The 27,500-nt window shown below is 44.2% G+C and overlaps 1 protein-coding gene across 4 annotated transcripts in view; it reads left to right on the top strand.

The window, feature by feature from the left end:
• LOC139763092 (uncharacterized) overlaps window positions 1-27,500 on the top strand; it is a 204,360-nt gene that overhangs the window by 94,844 nt on the left and 82,016 nt on the right. Inside the window, exon 1 of one of the 4 annotated variants that reach the window (XM_071688721.1) lies at window positions 19,736-20,074. The exons of the other annotated variants lie outside the window; for them this stretch is intronic. The gene's annotated coding sequence lies outside the window, so the exon portion shown is untranslated. Of the gene's footprint in view, window positions 1-19,735; window positions 20,075-27,500 lie in introns of those variants that run through there. 4 annotated transcript variants of the gene reach the window in all.

Raw genomic sequence — 27,500 nt, 5'->3', positions numbered from 1 at the left:
CGGAGCAATGGCCTCCCCAAATTAAGAAGTTCCAGACACCGAGGGCGAGAAATGATTTGCATATTCCGACACTGGTTAACAAGGACCGCTCACTTTTGACGGGACGCTGACTTGTCTGGGTCTTTTGTTCCCCTTGTGGAGGAGGGATGGCACTGTACTGGCGCCGACTGGTGTCTAGTACACGCCCTCTGGCCTCTAGTACACGCCCTCTGGCCTCTAGTACACGCCCTCTGGCCTCTAGTACACACCCTCTGGCCTCTAGTATAGGCCCCTTGGCCTCTGGTACACTCTCCCTGGCTTGTAGTATAAGCTCCCTTGATCTCGGTACACTGCCCCTGAACTCTAGTACACATCTCCTGGCCTGTAGTACACGCCCTTTGAACTCTAGTACAAGCCTCCTGGTCTTTAGTACATGTAGTACACGCCCTCTGGTGTCTAGTCCTTACCCTTGGCCCGTCGCACACGCCCTCTGGCCTTGAGTACAGGCGAGAAGATACATGGAGTGCTGTATCTCCTCACGTCCACAGGGATGATACATGTGGGTACTGCATCTTGCCTGTCTGTCCTCGCCCATGCACTTCCCTTCCTCCCTCACTCCCTCACTCCCTCCTCCTCCTCCTCCTCCTCCTCCTCCTCCTCCCGCCTCACGTCATGCGATATTTTGCCCGCTTGATGGTGGAGGTGGAGGTGGTGGAGGTGGTGGTCCTCCTCATGGCTGGCTGGTGGATCATTTATCATGCTGTGAGGTCCGGGTCTAAGGTACTGCTGGGCCCGCCCTACTGCACCTGGAGGAGGGAGGAAGGAGAGAGGGTGAGAGAGGGAGCCCCCAAACGGTGCTTGAGATGGTGTTGGGCCCCAGTTTGCTGAGATGGCTTAAGAGAGAGAGAGAGAGAGAGAGAGAGAGAGAGAGAGAGAGAGAGAGAGAGAGAGTAGGTAGGGTCAAAGGTCACCAGAGGTCGTCCCTGTACACTACCGGATGAGGATGATTTTCATCACCCACTGGTTCTTGTTACCACGACCATCTGTTGTAGGGTTCAGTACTAGTATTAGGGGGTCACTAATGCCATGGGTCACCACAGTGCCAAGGGGGTCACCACAGTGCCAGGGGGGTCACCACAGTGCCAGGGGGGTCACCCAGTGCCAGAGGATCTCCGGCTTGTCTGTGTGTGTGTGGGGGGGTGAGTGACCTCTCCACACACTACGCCTCTTTGAAATCTGGACATGAGAGCCAGACAGTAGTGCCAGTGAGAGTTAGTGTTAGATGGCAATCCCGGCATGATTTATCCTCTTTCCTCTCACAACACACACACACACACACACACACACACACACACACACACACACACACACACACACACACACACACCCTTACTCTACTCCCCACCCTTCCTCTCCTACTCCCCAGCGAAACACCATCCCACACACTCCTACTCCCCACCTACAGGCGGGTGTATGAAGAAGGAGCAGGGGAGATGAGTGCTAAGGGCCGGAGAAAACCCCCTCCTACTCCACACCCACACCCCACACCTCTCCCCTACCCCCAAAACACCACTTACCCCAGCCAACACCCCCTCCTACTCCCCGCACAAAAAACACCATCCACCTAAGCACCCCACTCAGCGGGTGTATGAAGAAGGGGCAGGGGAGATGAGTGCTAAGGGCTGGAGAATTCGCTCGTGCCACGCCCAACCTGCAGGTGGCGATGAAGGAGGGAGGGTTGGCATGTAACCCCTCTAGAGCCATTTCTGTTGGTCTGAATTGAGGAAAGCAGTTCAGTCAAGTGTGTGTGTGTGTCGTGGTTTTGTTGATGTTAAGACTATACAACCTCGTTCGGTCGTTTGGGGTTATCGGCTATGTGGGTCGTCCTGCTCGTTAACTAGCCTCACTATTGGCCAGTGAGACGTGGGGAAAGAGTGTGTGCGTGTGTGTGTGTGTGCTGGCGGTAGCGTTAAGCAGGGGAGACCAAACAGGGAACTGATCTTTGAATTTCACGTCGTAAAAGACTTGATTTACCGCCACCACAGGACTGAGTGAGGGTGCCTTGAATGAGCGTCTAGTTTTGTTGTTCTTAAGTCGACAGCGTCTCTACTATTATGGATGATATTACTAGTAAAATATCTTTATTAATCCTTCTCCTTATTGGCTCTTGGTTGTGATGATGTCAGACGCCGCTAATGATGACGTCAGACGGTGTTGTGTCTAGCCCAGCTGATGCGTCAGGGTTACCAACTGCGACACCACAAAACACCCCCTCTCTCTGCCCCCAGCCCTCCAGGATGTCCACAGTGTTACCAACTATGGTCTGTGCTTGTTTGGGGTTAGATAGTTGGGTTGTTTCAGCTTAGGGCCTATCAGCAGACAGGGTTGTTAAGACCGTCAAGTTAAAAAGAAAGAAAGGTTGAACACCTGTTGTTGTTTTAAGATGACTCTAAAAGCCATACAGGTTCAGTACATGTATGTATGCTTGTTACCTTGAACGTGACACCTCTCTCTCTCTCTCTCTCTCTCTCTCTCTCTCTCTCTCTCTCTCTCTCTCTCTCTCTCTCCGTGAGGACACGCGTTTTTGATAGCTTTTTTTTCATGTGTGGTGAAGGGTTGGATGGGGGTGGTGGAGGGGAGGGGGTGTAGGTGGAGGGTAATGTATAGAGAATACAGCTGGAGAGTGGATGAGATATGAGGCCCTTTCTTTGTCTGTTCTTGAGGGCGCTACCTCGCTAACGCAGGAAACAGCGAATCAAGTATGAAATGAGAAAATTGTCTTGTTATTATTATCATTATCATTATTATTATTAGTATTATTATTATTATCATTATTCTCATTATTATTATTATTATTTAAGGCTTTAGTATGGAAAGTTTTAATCGATGTTTTACCATAAATAGAATTAGATAAAAAGAAAAGATAAATTCAATAAGAAAAAGTGTGGCAAAATATTCCCAGCTAACTACCTGGTCAGGAGACCCTTGAAGACCACAATCAAACCACCTCTTATCTCACGAGTGGGACGCCCCCCCGCCTCTCATTTGTAACGACATTTGACCTCATCATCTCACCATGTCATCTTGACCCCTCTTTGGCATCACAACAAGGCTCTTCGAGTGATGCTTGACAGATGGTGGCTCGCCCAGCGCTGGCTGACGACCCACCCACCCACCACCCACCTCCTCTTAACCCTGCTTATCCTGACGATCATTATTGCCAGCGAACTCCCCTTTCGGACGAGACCCGGTCAAGGACTGAGGGGAGACTAGATGGACGTATAGCTGTTCACACCATGATGCTTGGGGAGGAGAGAGAGAGAGAGAGAGTCGAACTTGGGCATCGATTGGTCCCGTATTGATGGCGAAGTGGCCAAGCGCCCCAGCCACCCACTCCAAAAGCGATGGTTCGACCCTTGGCAGACATGTCTTCCACATTTACGAATGTGTTTACATGATTTTTTCCAGTCTTGGGCATAACGTTCCCATACCCATTGAGCCACAGTGACACGAAATTAGTCTGGGTTGTGCGTATGAAAAGACGTGGTTCGTAAGTAGTTGTGAGGTCATAAAACACGAGGTTGTACCACAAGATGACCCAAGACCAGCGTTCGATTCCTCCTTATCATTCATTCTTAATAGAAAATGGTAAAATTTGGAAGAGAATCGACTTCATGTGTGAGATGTTGAGGACGGAAATCACTACCGTGTAAACACATATATTTTCACATATATGTTTAAACACATATATTTCGATATATGTATTTCTAGTTCCATCATCATATCCATCATCTAAATATCTAGATCATCTATGATATCTAGATGACAGAAATGCTTACGTTGCTGGTAATAGCGATTTAAAGTGAGTCTAGGCGAAAATGTAGACTCCATCGATAGCTCGCAAATAGAGGACGTAGAACAAAGTAGAAAAATACTCATATTTACGACGATCTTCGTTCTGATGGTCGTAGCTTATCGGATTCTAGTATTACCTTGAAGGTGGAGACCCCAAGACTGGACTGTCCTGGAATATGTTATGCCTTTCCAGTAACTCATTGTATATTGGCCTCCTGCAATCCGTGTGGCTGGGTACTTAATAGTGAGGTTAGGGAGAGCGCGTGGATGGACACATATATAACCCCTCTGAAGATGTGGTAATACACGAAAGCGCTTTTGGGATTTTCGTGTTTTTTTGTCCCCTTTCTCCTTATGGTGTTGCCTTCTATACGAAGCCAAGTGTATGTTGTGATTTGGTGCATAGGGGGGATGTGTATGACGTGTATACCACAGTGTGGCAAGCATCGGTCACCACAGTGGTGAAGCTGAGCACAAGGGCGATGGTGTGAGGTGCCTTCGTCCATAGGAGACACAAGGGGTGATGGAGGACTGCATGATGAGTATTGTGCATGTTAAACCAATTCGATATCTCAATCACTATGGTACGTAATGTCAGCCTTGGAGCAAGAGAGTATAGAGGTGCTTTCTACTTCTTCTTTCTTCCTACCCTTATAGAGCATTGCATTGTTTTACCCCCCATGTGAAACAATGCATTGCTCGAAGAGGAAGAACCGAAAATCACCTTTGTACCGTATTGCTTTAAGGCTGACGCCATTTTGCCTTAGTTACTGAAAAGTCAGGACCATGGTGCATGACATGGAGTTACGAGATAGAGATAGACGGAGGCAGATAGATAAATAGATGGGTATAGTAGGGCTAGGTAGATGGAGAGAGAACAAGAGAGAGGGAAGGAAGGAAGGAGGGAGGGAGGGAGAAGGAAGAGGGAGTGTATCTGTAAGCCTTAACTGTCTACCTTAGACCTTCTCTCTTCCTTTATCATCAACTCTTTCAAAGGTGGCTCTCAAACGTCTCCACTTTCTTGTTTTTCTCGTCTTTTTTTACACACACACACACCACACACACACACACACACACACACACACACACATACACCAAAGGTCTGTCTACATCTCAAGTGACGTCAAACAGCGAACGTAATAAACGAGAGATGTCAGAGATTCAGCCACACTGTGTGTGTGTGTGTGTGTGTGAATCCCAGCAGCTTACGTGTGGCCGAGGCTTGGAGAAAACACAGCAACCTGGGCTAGGGGCAGGAAACTTGATAGCTACTGAGAGAGAGACGAGAGAGAGAGAGAGAGAGAGAGAGAGAGAGAGAGAGAGAGAGAGAGAGAGAGAGAGAGAGAGAGGGGGGGATGGTGGTGAGGGCATTTCAGCTTAGTCGTTTGTCAAGGGGTTAAAAGAGAGTGAGGTCAGATGTGGGAAATGGTATTAATGTAATTTCAGAGTGACGTCGGATGTAGTAAAGGTATTAATGTAATTTCAAAGTGACGTCGGATGTAGTAAAGGTATTAATGTAATTTCAAAGTGACGTCGGATGTAGTAAAGGTATTAATGTAATTTCAAAGTGACCACAAATGTAGGAAATGGTATTAATGTAATTTCAAATATGAGAGAAATGGCAGACTGCAATGGTATGGAGGTCCTCATTCTTGCCGTAATGAGGAAGAAGCTGTTGATGTATCGTGTCCTTGTGTGTGTGTGTGTGTGTGTGTGTGTGTGTGAGAGAGAGAGAGAGAGAGAGAGAGAGAGAGAGAGAGAGAGAGAGAGAGAGAGAGACCACTCACCCTCCCTGGCGTCTTGATGTTATAAAAGTCAGCGGATGGACGGAGCGGTTCTAAATAGACAACAGTGCATCAGGGGTTGACGAATGGCAACAGGAAATGTGTCAGTTGGCGTCTGTGGCAGTGTGTGTGTGTGTGTGTGTGTGTGTGTGGTGTGTGTGTGTAGGGTGAGTTGTTGTATGGGGGGAAGGAGGCTTTGATGCTTGTATTGAGGGAAGAGAGAGGGGAGTTATAGGTTTGTGCTTGGGGTTGTATGTATGGGTGTGTGTGTTTGTGTGTGTGTGTGTGTGTGTGTGTGTGTGTGTGTGTGTGTGTGTGTGTTCCATCTCAAAACATTAGTTCAGCAGAACGTAAACTGAGCATTAGTAATATTCCATACACAACCTCGAAGATAATTAATCTCTGAGTACTTGTATATATGATAAGAAAAAAAATGGTGATGAATAACCATTGCCAGAAATTTATTCAAACTAAACCTGGCCAAACAACGAACTTGTATTGCAGAATATTTAGCCACTTAGAAACGAAATCGTATTCTCAGATTACATGAAAAACTCTAAAAATCAAATTGACAATAGACTGAAGGTAGTGTACAGGTTAGCGTTGCTGACCATGACGCATTCATGGTCAGCTTAGGGTCAAAGGTCGTGCCCTTACACCCTTAGGTCGTACCGTCGTGCTCAAAAAGGTATGAAAAATATTCCCAGTGGTTTTCGTACCAGCGACAGAGTCGAATGAACGGGACGAAACAGTTTCGCTTAAGTGGTTCGGTGTGTCGGTGAGAAAGCGTGCATTCGAAGGTCAAGGCTTTTTATAAGGATCCAGAGAATTGGCCACGTAACTATCACTCATTTTACCTCGTTTCAAGACATGATTATCCTCCTAGACCAGTGATTATGATCTCTTTATGGCCATTACTTAACACTGGCATGGGTAAGTAACTCACTAAGGTCGGAGCTTACGAACCCTTGAGCAAGGTGGTTTGATCCTTGATCACGACGGTACGACCCCTTGAGCACGACGGTACAACCCCTTGATGCACGACGGTACGACCCCCTGAGCACGATGGCACGACCCCTTGAGCACGACGGTACGACCCCTTGAGCACGACGGTACGACCCCTTGATCACGACGGTACGACACGACCCTTGATCACGACGGTACGACCCCTTGATCACGACGGTACAACCCCCTGAGCACGACGGTACGACCCCTTGAGCACGACGGTACGACCCCCTGAGCACGACGGTACGACCCCCTGAGCACGGCGGTACGACCCTTGAGCACGACGGTACGACCCCCTGAGCACGACGGTACGACCCTATTCACGACGATGGTTCGATCCTTGGGTGTGTTAGTTGGGCCTTTATGGACGTGATGGTTTAAGGGTCGTTCTGTCACGCCATCTGAACAGGTCGTCCTCTGACACGACCTGTTCGCTCCTCGCCTCTCGGACACAGAACACTTGTTCTTTGTCGTTAATCGTTCCTTTCCACATCTTTGTTCTTCTGTGACTCATTCTTCTCTAAATTCTATGCAACGATTCGTCCAGCTGTTTCGCCCTGTGTTTTGCATCATCTGAAGCAAATGACAAATTGCTAAGCCTTCTTGTAGGAGAATATATATATATATATATATATATATATATATATATATATATATATATATATATAATATAATATAGATAGATAGATAGATAGATAGATAGATAGATTCTATCGACAGCTTTTATCTCTGAAGTGAACTAGAGTTCTTATGTAGTTTGAGATCTCCATATGTGGGCACATTAGTACATACCAATGTACAGAGGGTTGGGTTGGTGAAGCACATTCCATCACTTGCCTTTGTACATCCTACCGGGACAGAACATGGGAGTTGGGAAGCCTCCTTGATCTCGTATATGATAATGCTTATCTGTTCATAGGAGGTTCGTATCTTATCTGCATATCAAAAGATCCTTCGATTATTCATTTATTTGTTGGTTATCCTTCCTAAATAATTTCCTTTGTCGACTTTGTTCAAATTTCAGTTCGTTGTCTTTATGATTTTGTGGTGGAAAGTTGATCATTTTTATGATTAATGAAGTTGATCATTGATATGATTAATGAAGTTGATCACTGATATGATTAATGAAGTTGATCATTGATATGATAATGAAGTTGATCATTGATATGATTAATGAAGTTGATCATTGATATGATTAATGAAGTTAATCATTTATATGATTAATGAAGGAAGTGATTTATATTATTAATGAGACTGATCAAATATATGAGTAATGAAGCTAACCATCAATATGATTAATGAAATTTATATGAGTAATGATGCTGGATGATTATCTTCTGAGATTGCAATAGTGACCAGGCAATTCGTCGTCGTGAAATCACTTTGCAGTGATATGATTAATGGGTTATTTACATATACTGTCAGTGAGTTTTGTGTGTTATGTTCTGGCTCACACACACACACACACACACACACACACACACACACACAACACACACACACACACACACACACAATTGGTATGCCTGTCTTGAAGTGAAGTTTAGGCCTCTCTCTCTCTCTCTCTCTCTCTCTCTCTCTCTCTCTCTCTCTCTCTCTCTCTCTCTCTCTCTCTCTCTCTCCCAGGCGTCAGAACTTCCACTCGAACACCTCCATCGATGTGGCGTTCCCCGGATATCGCACCTGACATCTGAATGACTTACGGAAGTGAGGGTAGGGAGGGAGAGGAGGCCTAGGCTGTGAGAGGGAGGGAGAGGAGGCCTAGGTTGTGAGAGGGAGGGAGAGGAGGCCTAGGCTGTGAGAGGGAGGGAGAGGAGCCTGGGTGTGAAAGGTAGACGCCTAAACTTGATTCATCATGCCAACAAGTCGTCCCGTCGTGCTCAAGAGTCGCACCGTCGTGCTCAAGGGTCGCACCGTCGTGCTCAAGGGTCGCACCGTCGTGCTCAAGGGTCGCACCGTCGTGCTCAAGGGTCGCTCCTGACGCGTATTCAGAGCCAGAAACAACCATAAGCACCACCTTCTTCCATCATCATGACCTCAAGTCTTATTATCTCCCCGTCTTATATCTCCTCCCCACCTTCCTCCCCTCTGGATACAGTCCTCCCCACCTCTGCTAGCTCCCTGGGGCAAGCTCCCCACTGTATCCATCCTCCCCAGGGTAAACTCCCCCACCGTATCTCTCTTTCCGGGTAATCTCCCCACCTGAGCCATCTCCCCAGATAAACTCCCCACCTTACTCGTCTCCCAGGGTAAACTCCCCACCTGAACCATGTCCCCAGGCAAACTCCCCACCTTTAGGAGTTTTGGTCCATCAGTTCCTCCCCCTCCCATCTCTCTCACACCCCCTCTTCCTTTCCCCGCCCTCCTTTTCCACATCCTGTCCCACACTTCCTTGGGGGGTGGAGAGAGGTGGAGGGGACATATGATTGTAGGGTGACGGAGTCTCCTCCCTTGTGGGGCCACAGACAACCCCCTTTCCCCTCCCACAAGTACTGGTGGGTAGGTGGAGAAGTTTCATCAGTTATATTGGTGTCGTTTGGTGTTGGCGAGGGCGATAGTGTGTTGGTGATGGTCAGCTGGAGTGGTGGTGGTGATGGAGGAGTGGATGGATGTCGCGTCGTGTTGGCAAGACGACCAGCAACACAGGTGTTGGCCAGACGACCACCAAATACATGATAGGTCACAGTTCTCTCTCAGACGACTTAGCAACACGGGTGTTGTCGAAGGCCCAAAGCGTCCCTGGTGTTGCTCAGGTGCTGTCGACCAGACAGCCAGGGTCGTGGGTGGGTAGTGAAGAAGTTCCAACCCGTTCGAGGTGTCGACCAAGACTACCAACCACAAACTTACGTGGTTTAAGGTTGGAGAGTTAGCCTGACCACCCCCCCCCCCCCCTAGTCCACACAGCTGCTGAGTATTGGCTCGTAAAACGCGTCTCCGTCGGTCAAGACCATTGTAACGCCTCTCTTCATACCTTTTTTTATTATCCATAACATGTAACAGCTCCTGGCAGCAGCACCAGCAGCGACCCGTGGCCCGAAACATTGCTAGTGTGCCTTCGCTCCAGGATGGTCCGTTGGTTGGTTGGCTCTGTGGTCCTTTAAAGCAGATTAAACTGACAGGCGACATGATGGGGTGAACTGATTTTGACCAGACGTAGGTGAAGGCGAAGACTGAAGAAGTCCCTTCCAGTTGTGAAAGCAGTTAAACAATCTCTTTGACCAGCAGAAAAATGACTTTTACAAATGTCTCCAGAGGTTTCCAAGTGCTTTGTACGAAGAGACGAATCAGCCATCTGAACTGCTGTCCAGTCAGGTTCTACAATACAGAATCACTAGGGTATTCCAGAGAGAGAGATATAGGTTCTGAATCTTATTTATCGACCGTAATTCAAGACTTAGAGGATTTGGGTCAGTCTTTTGTCTGTATAAGGGATTAGGAAGCGAGTAATGGGACGATATTATGTCCAAGTGACACACAGATATACTGGTGCGAGTTGAAGGATGCAATCGAAGCGAAAGACACAAAGAGAGCGATGGAGGAAAAGTTGGCACCAGAGAAAAACGGAAGTGTGCTAAGATAGGCCATGAACCTAGAAGTGAACAGGATTGTTCTCTAATAGATTGTTGTTACGAAGAAGATAAAGGATAGAGGTTAGAGTACCATCCATGAGAGAAGGTCGAGGATAGGGAATAGAACATTATCGATGGCATAATGAAGAGGGTAGGGATAGAATAGAGCCTTGACGAACGCCACTGGCGATGAATAGAGGAAAAAAAAAAGAGAATGAGTGAGTTTACAAAGCAAAAGGAGTGAAGCTTCGAACCATCCACCATATTATCCAGGCCTTTCCAAAAGGAGTGAAGCTTCGAACCATCCACCTTATTATCCAGGCCTAGCCAAAAGGAGTGAAGCTTCGAACCATCCACCTTATTATCCAGGCCTTGCCAAAAGGAGTGAAGCTTCGAACCATCCACCTTATTATCCAGGCCTAGCCAAAAAGGTATCAGGAGCCATGACAGAAGATATCCTCAAGTCCATAAGAAAGACGTGGCATATAGGAAAGGGATGTCACCAGTCCACCTCGTCTCACGGAAGCCATAGTAATGATATGAGAGCACTCTAAGAGGTCGTGGCACTAGGTGGAGTCAGAGATTCTACAAGTCCACGTATACCCCAGGCATAGCTCAGCTATAAGACTCTGATCCCATCTGACAAACTAATTCCTGAGTTGATGAATTGAGTTTTAATGGATCTTGAAGTACATAAGAAAATGAATTATGATGTTTGTGCACAAGATTCGTAGATTAGAATATTTCTTTTAGCTTTTTTTGTGTTTATTTAATCCCTTTCCCTGTTCCTGAGAGTTCATATGTAAGTTGAAACATGTCGGTATTTAGCTACTGGTCAGTGCGAGGTGGTGGACAATACTTCCGTGTTGGCGGAGGGGAGTTGGAACCTAAGCCCCTTGCAGACGATGCCTTAAGGATGCTGTGTCTTGAGTGTTGGAATCCTTCCACGCAACTTGTCGAAACCCCTCACCTCGCCATGGTTGCCTGATGATACAGCTGATTTATGTAAGCCTCCCATACCATATATATGTGTGTGATTAGACCCCTGTAGCCATTACCATGTGCGAAATTACGTGTTATACACCCACGGTGTGTTTGTTGATGATCCACTCTGTCCGAAGTATTGGATTCCCTCCACTTGACTTGCGATTGAAGATGACTGCTGTGAAATCATCTAGAAGAATATAGGGATAAACACTCTTATATTATCACATGGCTGCTACAACTGTAGTGTTTTATCATTGTAGTCTGAGTTGTTGAATCATGATGCTCTAGTGTGACGCTGTTGTGTGAAGCTGTTAGTTCTTGCATTCAGCATTAACGTTATTACCTATTGGGATATATATGTATACATATTCGCCATTTCCCATGTCACTGAGGTAGCGTTAAGAACAGAGGCCTGAGCTTTAGAGGGAATATTTTCATTTGGCTCTTTTCTCTGTTCCTTCTTTTTCGACTGGTGTCAGTGATTACCTTAATTACGGCCCCTAAAACGATGTCAAAACTCGTTGAAACCGGCTCATCCTTTTTAAGGAAATAGAGAATATTCTTTAAGGAAGTAGAGTATTCTTTAAGGAAGTAGAGTATTCTTTAAGAATGTCTTGAGAATAAGAACTTGAAGGAACTTTTTTTCTTCCTCCAACGGAGCTCACCGTGAAGTAAAGGGGTTGGGGAGATGAAGAGCTTGGAAATGAATTGAATAATGGGGGAGCAAGAGAGAGAGAGAGAGAGAGAGAGAGACCCAGGACCAGATGGCACGTTAGAAGAAGACCTGAGCCCTCTGTGAGAGGAGTGGAGATGAGACATTCACAGTGAGCGCAGGTGGTTAAGGGGGGCCCCATTTGGTGGAGGGGAGGCTCCTCTGGTGTTGGAGTAACGAGGGGATTGTTGGAGACAGCTGGTGGAGAGGGGAGGAGATGATGTAGTCGATGGTGGGGGGCGATTGAGAGATGATATGGTAGCTGGCGGAGAGGGAGAGAGACGGGGATGCAGGTGGTGGAGATGAGAGAAAGCTGGTAGAGAGATTCCTGGTGTAGAAAGGACGACAGCTGGTGGGAGTCCCGGAGCTATCGCATGACGGAAACAGCTGGTACGGTGAGGACAGATGGTGCAAAGGGTCGTAAGGTCAGGACAGATGGTGGAAAAAAGGTCGTAGATGATGGAGATGAACCTGAGAGATGAAAATACAGCTGGTTGAGATGGGAGATTATATAGAAGGTTCAGAGAGATAGTCTCAGCTGGTAAGGAGAGGTACCACCTGCTATGTAAATTCAGCTGGAGGGGAAAAACAAACTTGGGTGAAGAGATAAGTGAGGCGAAGAGAAGCCAAGTGGTGGAGAGCGAGAGAATAGTGGTGGAGAGAGGGTGGGGTTGTGGGGGGGGTAAGAGACTGCAGGTGCGCGCTGGAGTGGTTGGTGGAGAGAGGGAGGTGGGAGGGGTTTGGGGAGAGACACAGCTGATGGAGAGAGAGAGAGAGAGAGAGAGAGAGAGAGAGAGAGAGAGAGAGAGAGAGAGAGAGGAGAACGAGTGTTGGAGGTAATGATACACAAGTGAGTTGTCAGTTGGTGGAGATGCAGTTGGAGATGGGAAATCTAATATAAAAATCATTTCCCGTGGAAATATAAACGACCCCCCCCCGTCAAAAAGATAGAAAACGGGTATTCAGCATCGTAAACTCGTAATAGAAAATGGGTATTCAGCATTGTAAACTCGTAATAGAAAATGGGTATTCAGCATTGTAAACTCGTAATAGAAAATGGGTATTCAGCATTGTAAACTCGTAATAGAAAACGGGTATTCAACATTGTAAACTCGTAATAGAAAATGGGTATTCAGCCTTGTAAACTCGTAATAGAAAATGGGTATTCATCATTGTAAACTCGTCATAGAAAATGGGTATTCAGCATTGTAAACTCGTAATAGAAAATGGGTATTCAGAATTGTAAACTCGTAATAGAAAATGGGTATTCAGCATTGTAAACTCGTAATGTGCACTGAAGATTCAGCTTTGTGTCGTAAGCTGTAAGAGGCTTACAGCTTACTCAAGCTTGTGGATAACAGGAAGGTTATGGAAGATGATAAATGATAAACATGGCCTAAAACATGTTCGTTGGAAGTGGGTGAAGGTGTAAGAGACTGTGAGACATGCCACCTACCCAGGGGGCTCCAGATGGCTGGATAATATAATGGCTTTTTAAACTACTTGTTGGCGAGTGGTGAGTAGACATGTTGGCCAGTGTGTGGGTGTTGGTGGTGCAGGTGGGTGTGGGTGGCGATGCAGGTGGGTGTGGGCGGTGCAGGTGGGTGTGGGTGATGCAGGTGGGTGTGGGTGGCGATGTAGGTGGGTGTTGGTGATGCAGGTGGGTGTGGGTGGCGATGCAGGTGGGTGTGGGGTGCAGGTGGGTGTGGGTGATGCAGGTGGGTGAGGTGGCGATGTAGGTGGGTGTTGGTGATGCAGGTGGGTGTGGGTGGCGATGCAGGTGGGTGTGGGCGGCGATGCAGACGGGTGTGGGTGGTGCAGGTGGGTTGGTCGGGAAACAGATGGTGGTGATCGTGTACGTAGGAAACAGATGGTGGTGGGGACAGTGCTTGGTGTACGTGGGGAACAGATGGTGCTCATGTGGACGCACGAATTTATAATGATGGATTATATAACAGTTGAAACAGAAGGTTCCTCTGCCTCCTGTCTACATTCATATATATATATATATATATATATATAAAATATATATATATATATATATATATATATATATATATATATATATATATATATATAAGCCCTCACTAGTCAACTCTGTACATATAGCTAAATATAGCCTTTTATTTATCATATATTTGGTATGATATTCCCAAACCATTAGCATCTAGGACCTCCATTGGCAGCGTATTATTCGTATTCCCATACAGATGATTAACTTTATCTGTTAAAGGAATCTCTCTCTCTCTCTCTCTCTCTCTCTCTCTCTCTCTCTCTCTCTCTCTCTCTCTCTCTCTCTCTTCTCTCTCTCTCTCTCTAACTGCGCACTTTCTGAACTGTTGTCCCTTCCAATGGACAGAAAGGGAGAGGGTAGGATCAGTAGTGTGTGTGAGAGAGAGAGAGAGAGAGAGAGAGAGAGAGAGAGAGGAGAGAGAGAGAGAGAGAGCGTTGCCACAGATGGTGGTTGTTAGGGATCCGGTGCTGGCTAACGAGTCCTGACGAGCCCGCTCGTTTCATGAGAGGAAGCTGGCCTTTACCGACGACACGTTCCTCTCTCTCTCTCTCTCTCTCTCTCTCTCTCTCTCTTCTCTCTCTCTACTACTATCTATCTTCTCTCTACTATCTCTATCTGTCTCTCTGTCTATCTATCTATCCATCTGTCTACCCATTCATCTATCCATCTATCTATCTATCTGTCTGTCTATCCATCTCCTATTGTTTACGAACGATTGAAATAAGCCAAATCATACACTTTGGAAAGAAGAGCAAAGAAATATGACGTAATAATTCATGCCTGGCAACGAATTGAATGAATGAATGAAGACACAAGATGAATGAAACTTCATGATATGAAAGAAACAAGTCATAAAACCTACAAGAAATCCATCGAATGTATATCAAAAAACGTATTAAAAAAAAGATGTTTAAGAGTTTGGCTTAGAAGAATAGACGTTTTCTTTGCCCTACGTGTTTTGTGGTCCTTATACCCAGTGTTTGTTATATCCAGTGGTCCTTATACCCCAGTGTTTGTTATATCCAGTGGTCCTTATACCCCAGTGTTTCTTATATCCAGTGGTCCTTATACCTCAGTGTTTGTTATATCCAGTGGTCCTTATGTCCGGTATTTGTTCAATCCAGTGGTCCTTATATCCGGTATTTGTTCAATCCAGTGGTCCTTATGTCCGGTATTTGTTCAATCCAGTGGTCCTTATGTCCGCTATTTGTTCAATCCAGTGGTCCTTATATCCATCATTTGTTCAATCCAGTGGTCCTTATATCCATCATTTGTTCAATCCAGTGGTCCTTATATCCATCATTTGTTCAATCCAGTGGTCCTTATATCCACCATTTGTTCAATCCAGTGGTCCTTATATCCATCATTTGTTCAATCCAGTGGTCCTTATATCCATCATTTGTTTAATCCAGTGGTCCTTATGTCCGGTATTTGTTCAATCCAGTGGTCCTTATATCCACCATTTGTTCAATCCAGTGGTCCTTATATCCATCATTTGTTCAATCCAGTGGTCCTTATATCCACCATTTGTTCAATCCAGTGGTCCTTATATCCATCATTTGTTCAATCCAGTGGTCCTTATATCCATCATTTGTTCAATCCAGTGGTCCTTATATCCATCATTTGTTCAATCCAGTGGTCCTTATATCCATCATTTGTTCAATCCAGTGGTCCTTATATCCTATTTGTTCAATCCAGTGGTCCTTATAGTCCACATTTGTTCAATCCAGTGGTCCTTATATCCATCATTTGTTCAATCCAGTGGTCCTTATATCCACCATTTGTTCAATCCAGTGGTCCTTATATCCATCATTTGTTCAATCCAGTGGTCCTTATATCCACCATTTGTTCAATCCAGTGGTCCTTATATCCATCATTTGTTCAATCCAGTGGTCCTTATATCCATCATTTGTTCAATCCAGTGGTCCTTATATCCATCATTTGTTCAATCCAGTGGTCCTTATATCCACCATTTGTTCAATCCAGTGGTCCTTATATCCATCATTTGTTCAATCCAGTGGTCCTTATATCCCCATTTGTTCAATCCAGTGGTCCTTATATCCACATTTGTTCAATCCAGTGGTCCTTATATCCATCATTTGTTCAATCCAGTGGTCCTTATATCCATCATTTGTTCAATCCAGTGGTCCTTATATCCATCATTTGTTCAATCCAGTGGTCCTTATATCCATCATTTGTTCAATCCAGTGGTCCTTATATCCACCATTTGTTCAATCCAGTGCATCTTCGTATTTGCATATTTCCCTGCGTCAGTTCCCTCGTGTCTTATCATTACTGAACCTCTTATCATCATGGAGATAAGGTGATTGTGAATGGGTTGTGGGCGTCGGCCCCTCATCCAAAGTCGGGGTCTTCATCCAACGGAAATACCGAGTTGTGATGATGTTGTAGTGGACACACAAGGGGGCTCGTGTTGTCGTTTTCTGTGTTGTAGATAACGTGTGGTTGTGTCGGGGTTATGAGGGAGATGGTGTTGGGGTTATGAGGGAGGTGTTGTTGGGTTATGAGGGAGGTGGTGGTGTTGTTGGGTTATGAGGGAGATGGTGTTGGGGTTATGAGGGAGGTGTTGTTGGGGTTATGAGGGAGGTGGTGGTGTTGTTGGGGTTATGAGGTGGTGTTGTTGGGGTTATGAGGGAGGTGTTGTCGGGGTTATGAGGGAGGTGGTGTTGTCGGGGTTATGAGGGAGGTGTGTTGTCGGGGTTATGAGGGAGGTGTGTTGTCGGGGTTATGAGGGAAGGTGTTGTTGGGGTTATGAGGTGGTGTTGTTGGGGTTATGAGGGAGGAAGTGTTGTCGTCGGGGTTATGAGGAAGGATTACCTTATGTCTGCCACAGCATCAAAGTTTTTCTCAGTTTTATAGTTAATTTATTATTATTATTATTATTATTATTATTATTATTATTATTATTATTATTACTATTGTTGTTATTATTATCATTATATGGCGAGACATTCAGATGGACCATTTGAATATCTAGATGTAGCGTTAAATTGCTTAGACGTAGCGTTAAATTGCTTACATTCAGCGTTGCTGGGAGAATGCGTTCGCCAGATAGCCTAGCAGTAAGCGCGCTGTTATGTACCACATTTCGTAAAGCGATATATCCTATTCCTTACAGATGTTGTGACTATAAATACGACAACGTACGTATGCAGATCATCAGCTGTGTGTTTAAGATTCTTGAAGGAGATATGTGTGTCATGTTGTCCCCTACATAGCAGGGTTGAGAGTTAGCAGATCCTGCTAGTTAGGTCACGGCTGTCTGTCTTACTTAGCGCCTTCGTAGCGCACAAGGCCTGGGTGATCGGTTAGTCATTTCTCTTGTGTTTTTATTTTTACCCCGCGTCGGATCTCAACTGGTCAGCCAATACGATTGTTAAAGGACAGATTGAGATAGATATATAGTCTCTATATAGACGTTAGAGAATTGATTATAGACAGCAATACGATTGTTAGGGGACGAATAGAGATTAGATATAGTCTTTATATTGATATAGAAAATTGATTATCATTATCTATAGCTTGTAAACATGTCACCTTTTTATATATATATATATATATATATATATATAGAAATATTGAGGGTTATTAATGTATTTTAATTCGTGTGTGAGGTATGATCACAGTCGCCCATGTATGGCTCTTTGACGCTGTGCTGTCCCTAAGGTTAACTCCCCACTGAGTTCTATTTCATGGTGTGACGTTGGCCAAGGGTGAAGTGACGCCTTGAGAGCTGAATCCAGACAAGAGTGAAGTCATGTCTGTGTGACATGACGTCATCTCAGCGTGACGTGTGTGTATGGGTGCGAGTTGACACATGGTGACGCGTTACTTCGTCGTGTTTGAGAGTGGATGACATGATGTGTGACTTTATCTATGGCGTGTTTGACTGTAGGTGACATGCTGCCCCTGTGACATGAGGGGGAGGAGGAGGGGTTTAGATAAGACATGTCTCCACGGGATGTGTTGCTAGTATGACAACATCACTAACATGATTATTGTGTCATGTCATGTCTGTCACAAGTGACATGATTTTGTGACATGTTGCGCTTGGGTGAGAAGATGAGGGAAAGGTGACGATTTAGGGCCTTTAACATAACGTGAAACATGACCCCTAAGATCCTTGACATGACATGATCCTAGGATGATAATCCCCTTCTGACATGAATCCTAGCTGGGGGGGGGGGTCCTCATGTCAACATGTCCTTCGTACTCCCCTACATTTAATCCCAGGAAGCGCACAAACGAGCTGTCTTAATATAAATCAGTATATAAATCCTTCATCCCCTCCCCTCAGTCATAACTCCCAGACATTGAAAAAACCCATGTAGGGATATAGGTGGGGAAAAATAGAGATGATCTAACACCCACGTATATATTATACGTTAGAGCAGTGGGAGGTATAGAGCCCCACCCAACTGTGTTGTGATGCCAACTGTATCCATACCATAGAAAACTGTGAGTCTCGTAAGAAACCACTATCCATACCATAGAAAACTGTGAGTCTCGTAAGAAACCACTATCCATACCATAGAAAACTGTGAGTCTCGTAAGAAACCACTATCCATACCATAGAAAACTGTGAGTTCGTAAGAAACCACTATCCTACCATAGAAAACTGTGAGTCTCGTAAGAAACCACTATCCATACCATAGAAAACTGTGTCTCGTAAGAAACCACTATCCATACCATAGAAAACTGTCTCGTAAGAAACCACTATCCATACCACAGAAAACTGTGAGTCTCGTAAGAAACCACTATCCATACCATACAAAACTGTGAGTCTCGTAAGAAACCACTATCCATACCATACAAAACTGTGAGTCTCGTAAGAAACCACTATCCATACCATAGAAAACTGTGATTCTCGTAAGAAACCACTATCCATACCATAGAAAACTGTGAGTCTCGTAAGAAACCACTATCCATACCATAGAAAACTGTGAGTCTCGTAAGAAACCACTATCCATACCATAGAAAACTGTGAGTCTCGTAAGAAACCACTATCCATACCATAGAAAACTGTGAGTCTCGTAAGAAACCACTTAAACTCTTAGTACCTTCTCAACGATGATTTGTGTCAAGAAGCAATTTTACAGCTGGTTTCCTCAACCGTTGGGAGAAATTATAGGGTCATTAAGAGATAAATGAGGGGTAAAAGTGTTTTAAAAAATTACTTCAAGTAAGGTCTGCCAGCCAAGTGTATAGGTATTACGTTAATAGAAAATATTCAGTAATGTGTAGATCTTTGGTATTAAAACTTGTGAATATATATAATATATATATATATATATATATATATATATATATATATATATATATATATATATATATATATATATATATATATTTGAAGGGAGTTTTAAGGTGTGGTTTTAATGTATGATAATTTATTCTTACGTAAGTTACCCTTTTCTCTCGTCACTTATATATACTCCCTCCCCACCAGAACAAGATGGTAGTCATTATGTTCATAAAAGGAAGAATAGTGTAGCCAATGCATTGTCAGCATTAACTTCATATCCATCAAGTCTAACCATTGGCATTGCTCTGTGTGTGTGTGTGTGTGTGTGTGTGTGTGTAGTAAGTTCATATCTAGTGTTCAGTTGGATATACATGTTTTCTTTTAAGTTCAAAAATAAAAAAAAATACGAAATGTTTGTCTCAGTTTCATACATGCCCGAGTTCGGGCATAAAAAAAAAACACACACAAAAAAAAGGCCGTCTTTAAATAGCGTGGTGACACTTGGCAACGAGGAGACCTTGGCCGTGGGGAGGGGCCAGTGTGTGGTCTCGCGGGGATGGAGGTAGTGTCCTCGTACGTAGGGAAGAAGAAGGTTGTGCTCAGTCTCTGGGTGTGGGTTATACCTTGTGTCTCAAGTGATTTATAGAGCGAGTCTGTTTGATCTCGTTGTATATTGAGTTTATCGTTGATCTCTTCGTATAAAAGGATTATAATCAGACTGGAAAAGGATTCGATCAGACTGGAAAAGTAGCAAAGGCGAATGTAAGAATTTGATCCACGAGTGTCAGGTTGCCATGAAATTATCTCAGAATTTCTCTGGTGTTCGCGATTAGTGAATTTGAGTCGACTTCTACGGTGTGACATCCCCGGAGTTGACCACGTATATAATCTGTTGAGGGAGAGGCAAGTTAACAGAACCAGTTTTCGTTTTTTTCCTATTTTTTTCAGTACAATTTTTTTTGTATAAGTTGATATCACTCAAGTTTTGAATTACAGAATCTTTTAGTAAGTTTTAAACATGGTAATTGCTATGTATTTATCGTGTTGTCTGTGTGGATTAGATTTATCATAATTTGTTTGGTTAAGGAACGTGTGTAGTTCTTGAAATCATTTTATCAGCATGTGATTTTCTTCACAGTAAAATTATACAAAATCTGTGGTTATAAAAAGGCAAGTACACCCGTATTTGTATCTATCATTCCATCAAATTACCGCAAAATCGTTGAATTTGAATATCCAAACGTATGGTAATTCCAGAATACTTTAAATCACTCGTGATGTATATTTAATTAATTTTGAGGAGAGCTTGTGGAATTATGCCAGTTTTTATCCCCATTAAGCGTGACTGTAACTGGGGGATGGGGTAGTTCTCTATGGTTTAAAAAGAGCCGCTCTGTACCCTCATCTGTATGGTACCCGTTGTGAGCCCCGTCGTGTTTTGCGTTTGGGGGTTGCAATTAGCTCGGAAGTTAACGATACGATCGTGCTGGGATATGTAATTGAGGACATCTGGCCCTTTCCAAGAGACGTCCATTCATTGACTCCATACAGAGTAAGATGAGTGCTCAGAATGTGAGCGACAGTGAACCTTATTGATGATGTACCCATTTATCCTAAGACTTTTGGGTACGTTTGAAACTAAGTTGGACGAACTGAAGAAACTGCTTGGGAGTTTGGCCTGCGTTAAGCTTAGGGGTCATCGGTGTATGGTAACCCAAGCTTCAAGCTTGTGGGTCATCGGTGTATGGTTAACCCAAGCTTCTTGAACTGGACTTTTTGACCCTTTGGTCGTATATGATGATGTGTTTAGGTACCGTGGTGGGCAAAGGATCGTACCGTCGCGTCAAACTCAAGGGGATTGAATTGCCCTTCAAGATTAAAAAGAAAAAAAAGCTTGGTGCACACAAGAAGTATTTGGTACGAGCAGATGATGGATTACACGTGGAACTCAACTGCTAATAGAGTAAGCTTAAACTGCAGTGGGGCGGTAACCTAAGAAGTCAGCTATTCCCCCATGAAGACCAGAGCCGTTGAGAGACTCTCTTGTTCGCTGGGCGTTTCTTGTGGAGTGAAATGATTTATCACGTAGCCTGGCCTCCGGCGTTGTGCAATACGCAAGTTCTCAGTACGTAACTAAAGCCTTTTGCGTCGTGTACGTTGCTTACAGAAGTGAGACTGTAAGAACCTAATTTTAAAAGTTTTTTTTTTTTAAATATTAAGAAGAGATGTGTCTTGAGGGATGCGGTGGGGGTGTCTATGGCTGTGGACACTTAACCGTAGCATATTTAGTGGATGAGAACCCACACCTGCGCCGTAGGAGACATGAGTGATGTAGACAGGTGGGGTTGTGTGGCGGAGTTGTAAAATTGGATGTTACTTCACGGGTGTCCACTGCGTCCCACACCATGTTGGGACGATTTATCTACGGCCCTAACGCCTCTCTTAGTGAATTCCCCCTACAGGGTGGTGTTGGACTCCTTGGTTGATGTTATTCTATTATAAGGCTCAGGAGGAGGATCCGATATTGTTGATAGGGTTAGATCCCTCGGGTTTATGTGGATGGCTTAATGTTGCCGATTTGTTGATTTTGAAATGTCTTCTTGATTTTCTTCGTGGCGTCCTTGTTCTTCTTGCTGCATGTTCTTGGTCAAACATAACACTTCCAAGAATACTGTGAACTCAGTATTGTGCTTTGAGGAGAACTCGCGTAAAAAAAAGATATATTTTTATCCCTCCACCTCCTCCTATCTGTTTACATCTTAAACTAAACTCAAATTATAGTATGCATCACCAGCTTGCATTCGGTCTCGTAGCTTGTGAACACGACAGTGAGTCTTGTAACTTAGTGGACAGTACGGTAGATCTCGTCGCTTGTAACCACCCCAGTAAGTTTTGTACCTTGTGAACAGGACAGTGTTGTGTCTCGCAACTTGTGAACAAAACAGTGTCATGATTTATGAAGAGTGTAGTGTGTCTAGTAGCTCATGAACACTACTGTCTTGTAGCCTGTGAGCACCATAGTGTGTCCCTGTAGCATAATAAACCAGTCCCTCGTCTCTTGTGAACAGCAAAAGTGTGTCTCGTAGGCTGTCGATGACTTATGACCCTGACAACAGTGATGGAATAAAGTTCTAAATTATTAGTGGGTCACGCTTCCATCACCACGACCCACTCGATCTTTACCCACAGAATGATCACGCTCCAAGCTTCACTTGGTCATGCTTCTTACCCTCTCAACCCATGCTCTTAGCTCAGTCCCAATGGTCTCCTAGCTCAGTCCCAATGGTCTCAGCTCTGGTCCCATGCTCCTAGCTCTGTCTCATGCTCCTAGCTCTGTCCCATGCTCCTAGCTCGGTCCCATACTCCCAGCTCTGTCCCATGCTCGTAGCTCTGTCCCATGCTCTCAGCTCTGGTCCCATACTCCTAGCTCTGTCCCATGCTCCCAGCTCTGTCCCATGCTCCTAGCTCTGTCCCATGCTCTCAGCTCTGTCCTATGATCCCAGCTTCTGTCTCTCAGCACCTGTAGATTAGCGATATTCTTGCCCTTATGATCCCTAGCGATCCGTCAACTTGTTTCTGTCTACCTACAGATAGAGTTCGATATTACTGGCTGTGACCATGTTAACTGTTCACGTCTGTATATTGCAAGCTGGATGTTCAGTTGCCCTCAATGTCTTGCATATAGTTTGAAGAAATTAAGGAATTTATTCTCCTCAGATTTTTATTTCTCGTCTTTTTTTTTTTTCTCCAGGAACGGACGACTGAGCCTTCGAGGTAATATCCTCGCTTGGCTCCTTCATCCGTTCCTCCTCACAGAAAATGATAGTGTTATAATAGAAGAGGGGAGGATTTCCAATTACCTTTCTCGTGCCCCACTTGGCGACACGCATGAGATACGTGGGTCAGCCAGTTTTCCTTCTGTCTTATCACCAGAGATAAATAATATTTGCTTGAAAAACATGTTTAAAGGTCCTAGACGAGTGATAAGACTTGTGGGTGAATGTCAGTAAGTTTAACATGTGGGAATAATAGAGAAAAATGATGTTGATCTCTTTTAAAAAGGATCAAATCAAGTCTAGAGGTAATATGGAAGGTGCTTTTGATTACGTAAACAAGTGTGTGTGGGAGGGAAGGAGGGAGGAAACCTATAACCATTATAAGCAAGGAATGGCCATTAATTTATCCACAATACCCATAGCTCTGTTGTGTATATCCTACTCGGAAATGTCATTAGAAATGGATGACATTTGCATAGTGGCGGCTATCATGCAGATCATTGGCAAACATAAACCTTTGTGTCTGTGGAATGTGACGCGTCTGGGTGTGTTTTCGTCGGCGTTTATATCAGTGTGTGTTCGTTAAGGGGTTGTGTGTTGTGGGTTGGTTGGCCAAGACCATAGCTGACATCCCAGGGTTTTTATGCCCTGGGTTACGTATATTGAGATGGATGTAGAATTTGTTCATTTGCTTAATTCATTTCGAGTTTTAAATGAAATCTGTCTTTTTTTCTTTTTCTTTTACAGAAAATGACGAAGGGATATTTTTTTTTCTTCTGTTTTGTGCTTGTGGTGAATGACTTGTTATTCACGACAGTACGACCCTTGAGCACGACATTGTATACGACAGTACGACCCTTGAACACGACATTGTATACGACAGTACGACCCCTGAGCGCGACATTGTACACGACAGTACGACCCTTGAACACGACATTGTCTACGATAGTACGACCCTTGAGCACAACAGTGTTCACGACAGTACGACCCTTGAACACGACATTATATACGACAGTACGACCCTTGAGCATGAAATTGTATACGACAGTACGACCCTTGAACACGACATTATATACGACAGTACGACCCTTGAGTTCGACATTGTCTACGACAGTACGACCCTTGAACACGACATTGTACACGACAGTACGACCCTTGAGCACGACAGTGTTCACGACAGTACGACCCTTGAACACGACATTGTTCACGACAGTACGACCCTTGAGCACGACAGTGTTCACGACAGTACGACCCTTGAGCTCGACAGTGTATACGACAGTACGACCCTTGAACACGACATTGGACACGACAGTACGACCTTTGAGCACGACATTATATACGACAGTACGACCCTTGAACACGACATTATATACGACAGTACGACCCTTAAGCACGACATTGTCTACGACAGTACGACCCTTGAGCACGACATTGTACACGACAGTACGACCCTTGAGCACGACATTGTACACGACAGTACGACCCTTGAACACGACATTGTATACGACAGTACGACCCTTGACACGACATTGTACACGACAGTACGACCCTTGAGCACGACATTGTACACGACAGTACGACCCTTGAACACAGACGGCGAGACCCACGAGTTATGGTGGCGTGTCCTTTGAAATCAAAGGTCATGCCATTTATGCCCAAGGGTCACCTGTGCGTGCTTAAAGGTCGTACTCAAGGGTCGCGTCGTCATACTAATGAGTCGCACCGCTGTGGTCAAGGGGTTAAATAAAGATGTTTGACATTTTAGTGAGCCATCACTCTTTTTTTTCTCTCTCTTTAAGCTTCCCCTGGTACTCACAAGCGCCATTTTCTGTGGTGGAACGCCCATCATCAGCTTTCTCCCCTCAACACTTGCGCGATAGTTTTCAAGAACGCGAACGCCAGACGGAAGCGCTTCTAAGCGCGTTCCAAAATGGCAGTTGGGGTTCTCGCTTCTGAACTCTCTAAACCCTGGCGGGCGCGTCACATTGTCCGTTTTCTACGACACGACGTCTGTGACTTTTATTGTAGTTCTCTTTTTTTAACAAAACCCGTCGTTCTGCGTCACAGTTTAGACTTGCGTCTGGATGCGACGCAGACAAGGGTCTACGTGGCTTTAAACTTAATTGCGATAAAGTACACATGGGAACGCATAGTCAGTTCAGACCCTCACTACATCCAGTAAAATCCCCAATGAAAAAAAATTATTATTGTGGATAATGTATTACCATTTTTACCTCGTTATGTAATTTATTCATTGCTGTTGTTTACGTTCGGTCTTGGTAAACACTTCACTGACTTGTATAACTTGTTAGATCATTCATTCATTGTAGCCACGGCCTTGTGGGAAGCAATTCACACATTTTATCACTCGTAACATTTCCCAGTCGCTGAAGGCAAGCCAAGGCTTTAGGATAATCTTTCGTGCATTTTTGTATTCTCTTTTTGCTCCACCACCGTCGCTCAGAATGTGCGCAGGAGCGCACACACACACACACACCGAAGTCTCCACTCGTACTGCACAAGAAGTCGTGAAGCAAGGAAGAAGTCGTGAAGCAAGGAAGAAGTCGTGAAGCAAGGAGGAAGTCGTGAAGCAAGGAGGAAGTCGTGAAGCAAGGAGGAAGTCGTGAAGCAAGGAAGAAGTCGTGAAGCAAGGAAGAAGTCGTGAAGCAAGGAAGAAGTCGTGAAGCAAGGAAGAAGTCGTGAAGCAAGGAAGAAGTCGTGAAGCAAGGGGAGTTGTTCTAAGGCACAGTTGACAGACACAGACGTCAAGATGAACTACGGTCTGGTATTACTCACTTCTGGTATCAGATTAAGATGATAAGTTTCATAGAGTTTATGAATAATCTCGAGATGCGTCTCATACAGAGGTAGATTCAGTTGGCTGAAGGACGAAAAAAAAATATATATATCATTTTCTGGTTTGTTTAGTGATTGTGTTGATGAGGAAGCAAGAGTCGAGTACGACAGACAGGGATGTCATTGTATAGTTAAAAGAGACTATTATGAGTAATTCCTTTTATTTTATGTTGATCTTCCTTCTTAGTATAGTAAAACAGTAGACCAAGAGCCACAGACGTGGACATTAATCAACTCATTCAGTCGTGGAAGCAATTGTCGTCTATACACAACGAACGGAAATATGTCTATCAATACTCATGAAAAAATCTGTCTTCCACTAGGTCTCGTGTGTGACCAGCGGGCGTCATATGCACGTGTGTAATACACCTACCACAAGGGGAGGGGTGTTTAAATCCACCCCGTTGAGAAAGAGCCTTTGAGCCAGTCTGGTCTGCTGGCGCGCTGTCACCTGCATGTGGTTATGTCACCCATTGGGTAGATCATTAAATGTTTATTGGGCCGTAAGAGACAGCAAGCTCGTATTCTTATTTCAGACCGTGCGGTGTGAATAAGTAACACACTTATATAAAGTGTGGAAAGTCGACGTTTCACTTTGAACTCCCCCCACACCACCACCACCAAGCGCTTGGAGAAGGTGAATTTCACAGCTACAGTGCACGAAGCAAGGAAATACAGGGGGATTACAGTGAACTACAAACCCTTGGGTTCAGTTGAGGATGCTTTATGCGTAAGAGAAACGATCTTAAGCTAAGATTTTTAGTGTTTTAAAACAGCAGATGTGAAAGGAGAACAGATCAGCAATGCAAAAAGCCTAGTATTGAGACAGTAGGAAGATAAATGATTAACTGAAATGATTAAATACTTTTTTTATCCTTTACCACAAGCGATGTACAGACGAGATGCTCCTATTACATATTACTTTGCTTTTTAATTATATGCTTCACGCGCGCATTGCATTAAACCTTGATCCCAAATATTATACGTAATTTTATTAGAATATTTCAAGGATAATGTGGTAATTAGTATAATCGATGTACAACCGATCGAATTTATAGGATAATTAGGGTTATTAGATGTTGGTAATGGTGTTTATTATGATGTGGGTAATGATGATTGTGTTTCATTCTCGTAAAGACATATTATATCCTGTTTTAATATTGTATCAAATAAGTCTCAGTGTATCTTTCATGTTCTTATATCTTCGCGTATTTCTTTTGTGGTTTGTGATCAGATATTTCGCCTCAAAGTTTAAACTAAAGATAATCAAAGTGTCTTTACGCTTATCTTTCTTTCTTCTTCATGTCGAAGGTCTTTTTCATTTATAAATAACCCTAGGGCTGTTTTTAGGGGGCGAGAGGGGGGCTGCATATTCATGACTGCGCTGCAATCTGTAGCAGGGAGAGGATGGGTTCCTTTAGAGTGAGGGGAGGAAGTTGTACGAGGAAATTATATATACTTTTTCGTCCATGGACTACGATGTAACCTTGCTGAAGGTGGCCCTCGTAAAGTTTTTTATGAAGCTTAGAGGATGAAAAAAATACAATAATATTGTATTATGATATTGTATTCTTACTCTCATAATATTTTCGAAAACGATACTTTGTAGAAAACTGACGTTGATAAATTTAGTGCCGTTTAAGGCAAACTCGTTTAAAATTTCCTAGAATAATGTTTCGGCCTCAGATTTTATATAT

Source organism: Panulirus ornatus, chromosome 46, assembly GCF_036320965.1.
Source record: "Panulirus ornatus isolate Po-2019 chromosome 46, ASM3632096v1, whole genome shotgun sequence".
Classification (NCBI taxonomy): domain Eukaryota; kingdom Metazoa; phylum Arthropoda; class Malacostraca; order Decapoda; family Palinuridae; genus Panulirus; species Panulirus ornatus.
This window is presented reverse-complemented; position numbering and strand designations above follow the sequence as displayed.